Consider the following 7,938-nt stretch of genomic DNA (forward strand, 5'->3'; position numbering starts at 1 on the left):
AAAATTCCGATTTGACTCCAAATTGATCCTCAAACTCCAAATTACCATTTTAAGTCATCCATGAACTGTGAAACTCTTAATCTCACCTTAAAATTTCTATTTGATCTAGTTCGAGGATTAAATAAACTTTGTTGTACCTCTAGGTACAATACCAACTTTTGTAAATTTTTCGGGACTCTCCTAGCATGCAATCATGCTATCATCACATGTATGTCATGAATAGTATTTTATAAGGTCGGGCTTTACATTGGTGGTATGTCAAAATCATCCCTGTCTCGGTGGTAATATAGAGGAATCTCTCCTCTGCCTATCCGTACGAGCTGGTGGAGATGATGCAGCTACAGTGGCTTATCCTAACTATGGGCAAGTACTCCTAATATGACCCGGCTGACCACAATGAAAACATCGTGCAGGCCCCCTACACAACCCCACAGGATAATTCCCATAATTTTTGCATCTATGAGAACCTCCAGAACTCTTCCTAGAACCAGCCATAGCAGATCCGCTAAACCTCGAAGGTCTCTGCTGTGATTGTGGAAATGGAGATTGAGGAGATGTCACTGAAACAGTAGTAGTACTTCCTGAAACAGATGAGTCTTTGCCCCTCTTTGGTGGCTAACTAAAAGATACATTTAGATTTCTCATTTTTGCTAACTCAGCTCGCAGACACTTATTTTCATTCGCAAGCTTCTCAGCTCTTAAAGCCATTTGCATCACTTCTTCAGCTACAGTTGCGTCTAACTCACCCATACAAGAAACGCAACCATGTTGCCTAGCCTCTTTAAACTTCTTAGAAATAGAAACATCCAGCACTGGTGGTGGGATAGGAGGTGGGGGTGGTGATATTGAAGGACCAGCTGGAAGATCTGTAGGAAGAGCTTGACCGGCCTGAGCTTGGCCAGCAAGAGTAATAAAGAATGCTGCCAATGCTTGAACTGCCTCAGAAGGCATGGTAGGAATACTAGTAGGTAGCGAACAAGGCAGAGGATGTGGAAGAGTCTTGGTCTGTTCAGCAGCAGGTGCTGCTCGAATAGTAGACTCAATCGATTCCCCCTCTATAGGATCTAGCTGACGATGTTGGGAACGACCTCTTCCCCTCCCAACCTATCTAGTGAGAAGTGGGTGTTCGCATCGAGGAGGCATGTTAATCTATAAAAGGAAACAAAGCGTGTTTAGGCTATCTTAGGCTCTATATACTGATGCATTTATTCTACTCAACTAACCCGATTTAACCTAACTAACTTAACTTAACTTGGGCCACACTGACACTGTAGTTTTTAAAATAACTTTAAAACTAAAAACTCTTATCTTTAAAACCAAAAGCTCTGATACCACTAAAATTGTCACGACCTGGAACTCCATTCGAGCCCATGACAACCACCGCGGTGTCTCGATGGGCACTTATCTCTCGGAATGCCATCCGAAATCCCGCAAGGTTTAATATCAGTTTCTCGTTTTCCTCGGTGAGTCACTATTGCCAAATATTATGTTCTAAAGGATTTTGAGCTATTTCAAACTTAAAATAGATAAAATGAAAATTTTGTCTCACAGGGGCATTTTAGTCATTTTTCCCAAAAATCTCAAAATCAGTTAAAAATGTAGTATGTAACTGGAAAACACATATTTCATAATCAAAAATAATTTTGGATGTCTATAACATTCATTTAAAATGAAATTATGACTATTAGTATAAAATAAAAATATTGAATAAAATATTCAATTTTCTCATAAAACAATATTTTAAGAACACTGCATAAATAATTTTTACAGCATAAAAGTAAAATAAATTCATCTATATTGTAATACAGATAATCAAAGTATAAAATTAAATTTGCAGTGACAGGTGGGCCCACGAACGACTAAAAGTATCTAAAGAGATAAACCTACATATTTTGAGGATGCCAGTCCAATTGTAATCCTCGATGAAATGAGCTATCTACCAACTATCCTGAGCCTGAAATGGGTGGAAAGGAGGGTGGTGAGATTATATAATCCCAGTGAGTAAACAAATATCATTTAAAATATCTAAAGGCGAGTAAAATGAGACTATTAAAACATTTCATCAAACTGTAATTTATCATCTTTCGACTTATTTCAACCAAATGAAATTAATTTATTTAAATCAAGTAATCAGTATGGCTTATGAACTTCTTAAAACTTTGGCTCGTGCCAAAATCATTATCATACTCAGTTATCAGGGATACCTTGATCGAGGGCTATCCCAACCGACCCCGCCAAGGTTGTTAAAAAGTGATGAACACATAAATCATGTTTTTATTTTGAAAATATAGTCGTTTCTTGGCTTTAGCAGAGTTCATCATCACGAGGTGGTTCGGCATGAAGTGAACTCTAAAAGTTATACGTCGGGAGTTACCCTACTCACCTCTCCAACTGAGGTAAAATATAACCGAGTTTACCGCGCCCCTCTAATAGGCTAGTCCACGGAAACCCGTCTACTGCAGTAAGCTAAACCCACCATACAATAAAATTTTAACAGCATAACAGGGCTAATATATTACTACCTAGCCTGCAAGGGTAAAATAAAACAATTCATACAATTCATAAAACACAGCTCAGCCAGTCATGCCAACACAATAACAATGTAACATAAGCCATCAATTTCCAATCATAAATTTACAACATACCGGTGGTCTCCAATTACTCTATTTTCAAAATCATTATTTCGTTTCAAGACAATTTATACAATCATTTTATTTAAACATATTTTATTTGTAAAACCAAAAATTAACCATTTAAACTCATTTGCATAAAATTTCACCAAAATCGATTAAAATCATACTTTAGATAATTAAAATGATGATAAGATTACTCACAGTACTAAGAGTTCGATATACTCCTATTCTCGGTCTTCGGGCACAATCTCTTTACTCTTGTTAGAGGGCTCACCACCTATACATCATACATGACACGAATTTCAATAAATTGTGTCAATTTCTCATAAACTATTTCAGGCTCTCTAAATCTATATGAATGCACGAAATGTGTTACAAAATGTTCGAATAGCCGTTTAAATATGGTATTCGACCCAATTTGCACTATTCTCGATGTAATTGGCTAAAACCTCCAATTTAACTCCAAATCAATTTCTTTCACTTTCTACACTCCAATTATACTTAAATTACCTTAGTGATTGTGAATGAGATTCAATTTATTAGTCTCGGGTCAATAATCACACATGTCTATACATTAGGTAAAAATTCATATTTTCATATCAAAATTTCCCATTTAATTTCTAGCCTCACCAAACATCAAATATCACCCAAATATCCTAAAATATCATCAATTTCAACTACAATATCCTCCCTAGAAAATTCGGCCAATAATGGTGATGGGGAAAAATGAATTCTTTTCATGTTGTTTTGTTTCTAAATATGCTAAACTAACTAAAAACACTAACATAACTTAAAATCAAATAAATCCAACTTCATTCTCTCTCCATACCCATTTGGGCAGCCATGAATTCACCATGAAAACATGAAATCTAACCATGAAAAATAAGGAGAAATGCATGGGAAAGGTAGATCACAAGTCAAAATCGAGAAGTTTTACCTTTGATTGCTTGATTCCTTCAAATCCCACACTTTTTCTTCAATTTTCCCACTTAGGTTTTGTGTTTTTCCTTTCCTCTCTTTGTTCTTACTATGGCCGGCCATATGAAGAGAAAATGGGATAAATATGGGCTGATTTTAATGGAAAATAATAAAATATTCTTGCTTGACATGTGGCATATTTCCATTGGTCCATTTTTAAAACTTTAAAAATTTTAATCTTTTTTATCCCCACCACATAATTAGTCAATGGTCAAAATGAGGATAAGGGAAGACCATGTACTGGAAAAATGTCCTGGTGGTGGAAAATTACTGTTTTGCCCTTGGGGTGGTAAAATTACTTTTTTATCCCTATGCTAAAAAAAATACCAAGAATAAATTTTTTTCACTTCTTAACCTCAAATCATACTCCAATACTCAAATCATACTCCAATAAGTCAAATGGGGCCAAACAAATCTTTTCTAAAAATTTCTATTTTGTCCTTAGGTGGCAAATGACCATTTTGCCCCTAGATAGTGAAAATTTCGGTTTGACTCCAAATTGATCCTCGAACTCCAAATCACCATATTAAACCATTTTGGGACTTTAATATTCTCAATTTCACCCTAAAATCTCTATTTGATCTAGTTCGAGGCTTAAATCAACTTTGTTGTACCTCTAGGTACAATACCGACTATTGTAAATTCTTCGGGACTCTCCTAGCATGCAAACATGTTATCCATCACATGTATGTCATGACAAATATTTTATAGAGTCGGGCTTGTCATCTTTTCCCCCACTTGGATCAACCATATGATCCTTCTTCGTGACTGATTTCGACATTCGGCTAAATATTATTATTTTAATATTATTTTATTAATAAAATATTAATTTATTTAAAAATTTTATCTTATCTCTTTGGTTCCCAAAGTTCCTTATTATGCCTCACTTGACCTCCAAATCACTCTTTTATCTCACAAATTCTCCTCCAAATAAATATTATTATTTTATTATTATCTTATCGTTTGCGGATCATTTTATCCTAAACTACTCATTTCATCTTCCATCACGTTTAGACATTATAATTGGCCTCAATTTGCATCCGATCAACTTTATTTATCACCATATCAAAGTATGAGGCATTTCAAAGTCCATGTTTCTTTCATCGTTTTAAATTGTATATGGATCTACTCTACGTAAGTAGAAACCCAAAGCTTCAATAACACAAAACATTGTAGGCAAAGCTTCAAAACTGTCCCTAAAGGAAGTCTTCGGTTGCATACTAGCAAGGAAAAGAAAAGAAAACATAATGCCCCGAGACCAAAGCACTGGTTGCATACTAACAAGGAAAAGAAAAGAAAGCATAATGCCCCTAGCCCAAAGCACGGCTTGCATACTAGCAAGGAAAATTAAAGCTGTCCCCAAGTGGGGACAATTGTCAATTTTTAAAATAATTTCACTTTTAATATTATTTTTTGTTAACTTTACAATTGATCGTATTTTGAAATGATTAAAACAAATGATCAAAAGTGAAAACTAAAGTCTTTGAAACAATTCCCAAAGCCTATTGAATATTAAAATAAAAATAGTTAAATGTTTGATCAAGAAATTAGTTCAAATTGGTTCAAAAACATATTTTAAAGCTGTAAGTATGAAAACTTTTAATTAAAATCTCGATACATCATTCATATCAAACAAAAATTATCGAAGACCTTCACATGAAATAGCGATACTTTGTTGACAGAGAGCAAAAATCTGAAATGCTGAATTGAAAGTATCAATACTTAGTTTACAAGTATTGTGACTTTTCAACCCGAGAGCAAAAATTCTGAAACAAAGACAAGAGTATCATGACACAAAAAATAAGTATTGATACATTCAAGATAAAAGCATTCTGTCTTGAAAGTACCGAGACCTACCATACAAGTCTTAATACCTTGTTTAGGCTCAAAAGTAAAAGCATCCAAGTATCCAAACCTATCACACAAGTCTCGATACCTTGTTCAAACCCAAAAGAAAAGTGTCATAGACAAAAAGTATCGATACTTTACTTCCCACTCATTTTGAAGTTTAAGAAGTTTGAGAAAAACAATCCAAAAGAAGAGAGCAACTTTCATTCTTTGAGATCATTAATTTCTCTCTTACATTTAAGTATTGTCATTGTAACATTTATTGTACTTTAAAATTCTTCATAATTTATTGACCTACTTTGTAAAACCCTTGTACCCACTAGGCTCATTAATCTTTAAGAGGCATTATAGCTCTTCACCTTTCACTCATTATGTTCAAATTGAAGGTTATACCTTAACCATTAAAAGGTAGAGTTAGTTATACTTTAACCATTAAAAAGTTAGAGAGGTTAAACTTTAGCTTTGAAAAAATTTTGTAAAAGTTGTACTTAAACCTCAAAAGGTATTTTTTATTTAGTGGATTCAAAACTCTTTAGTTTATTAAGGGAGAAGACGCAGATAAGAAAGCCAAACATTTATAAAATCGATTATGTCTTCCTCTCTATTTATTTTTAAAAAACGATTGATTCACTTGAAGCTAGTTTTTAAGAGTTCATTATGTTCAAAGTATTTTGAAAAGAATTATGAAAGCAACTTGATTTTCATCAGCACCCGAGCATTTAGCTCATTGGTTGGTGCATGATCCCCTGCCTAAAGAGCAGGGTTTGAATCCCTCTTCCCCCAATTATAAAAAAAAAAAACTTGATTTTCATCAATTTCCAAAGTATTTTGAAAAGAATTGTGAAAACAATTTGATTTCCAAAAATTTTGAAAATTTCCAATCCACCACCCTCTTGAAGAAACATGTTATTTAAGCTGACACTATTATCATGGGAAATATTGGATAAAATGAATGTTACCATATATTTTTAATAACATGACTACTAATTTATGTTAATGTATACAACAAAATCATAAATATTTTTAAAAAATAAAGAACATATCAATTTCTAATTAGATAAAAAATTGAAAGACTTGACTTTAAAATGAGGAGACATAGAGGAAGAAATAAATCTAATTAAGCCTAGTTGTGGAGAAATAGTTCCTCTACGACAATAGCTTGAGAAATACCAATCCACTAACAGCCTAAGCTAGTGGTGGCCCAACTTACATTTAAACAAGGTTTAACTTTTCTGCATTCAAGCAACCCACACACTAGTTCATGTGCACCTTATTGTATTATAAGCAGTAGTTGAAGTCTTGTGAAGGGTAAAATCTAAAAAATTCCCTCCATCACTCTAAAAGTTCTTCTTATTTTAAAATGATACTTTTAATCTTTTAACTGTTACGACTATTAGTTAATAGCTAAAAAAAATAGACCGAATACCATATAAGAATTTTAAAACACAAATGCCCTCCTTTAAAAAAAATCCAAAAAGAAAATGCTTTCTTCCAATTTTCATCTTTTCTATTTTTGGAGAGAACAGAGTTTTTTTTTTTAAAGAGGGCATTTGTGTCCTAAAATTTTTATATGCTATTGGGTCTTAATTTTTTTAATTATTCACTAACAGTGTTACCAATCAATAGACCAAAAATATCTTTTTAAAATAAAAAGAATCAAAGTGTCATTTTAAAGTGATTAGAAGGGGATTTTTGAATTTTCTCCAACTTGTGAGGGCCACTACAAAAAATATTTGGATTTGCAACGGATTTGCAACGGATTTGCAACGGACTTATACTGAAAATTTTTCAATGGAATTTTTCGTTGGAAATTTGACTTGTACAATATTTCCAACGGAATATTTCGTTGGAAATCCGTTTGAACTGTAAACTAAAAAAAAAAGTGTGTAATATTTATAGTTTCCAATTTCCAATGGAAAATTCCATTGGAAATTCCGTTGGAACATAAAACTTTTAAAAAAATTGTTCAATCTTTTTACAATTTCCAACGGATTTCCATCGAAAATTTTCGTTGGAAATCCATCGGAACATTAAACTTTAAAAAAAAATTTAATTTTTTTACAGTTTCCAACGAAATTTTCCGTTGGAAATCCGTTGGAACATATAAAGAGTCAATGATATATTAAAAATGTAACTTTCCAACGGATTTTTTCGTTGGAAATAGCCATTTTAGTGCATCAAAGTGTTAATGATATTTGTAACTTTCCAACAAAATTTTTCGTTACCCGGAACTCCCATCGGGCCCGTGACAACCGTTGCGACGTCTCGATAGGCACTCATTACCCCAAATGCCGATCGAAACCCCGCAAGGCTTAGCATCAGCTTTCGCATCTCCCCGGTGAGCGACAGTTATTAAATCTCACATTTAAGAAATCATAAGTCATTTTCAAATCAAAATAATAAAATATTATTTTCTGGCTCACAGGGGCATTTTCGTCATTTTTCTTCAAAAATATCGAAACCCACCAAAAACATGGTG

Source organism: Theobroma cacao, chromosome 8, assembly GCF_000208745.1.
Source record: "Theobroma cacao cultivar B97-61/B2 chromosome 8, Criollo_cocoa_genome_V2, whole genome shotgun sequence".
NCBI classification, from domain to species: Eukaryota; Viridiplantae; Streptophyta; class Magnoliopsida; order Malvales; family Malvaceae; genus Theobroma; species Theobroma cacao.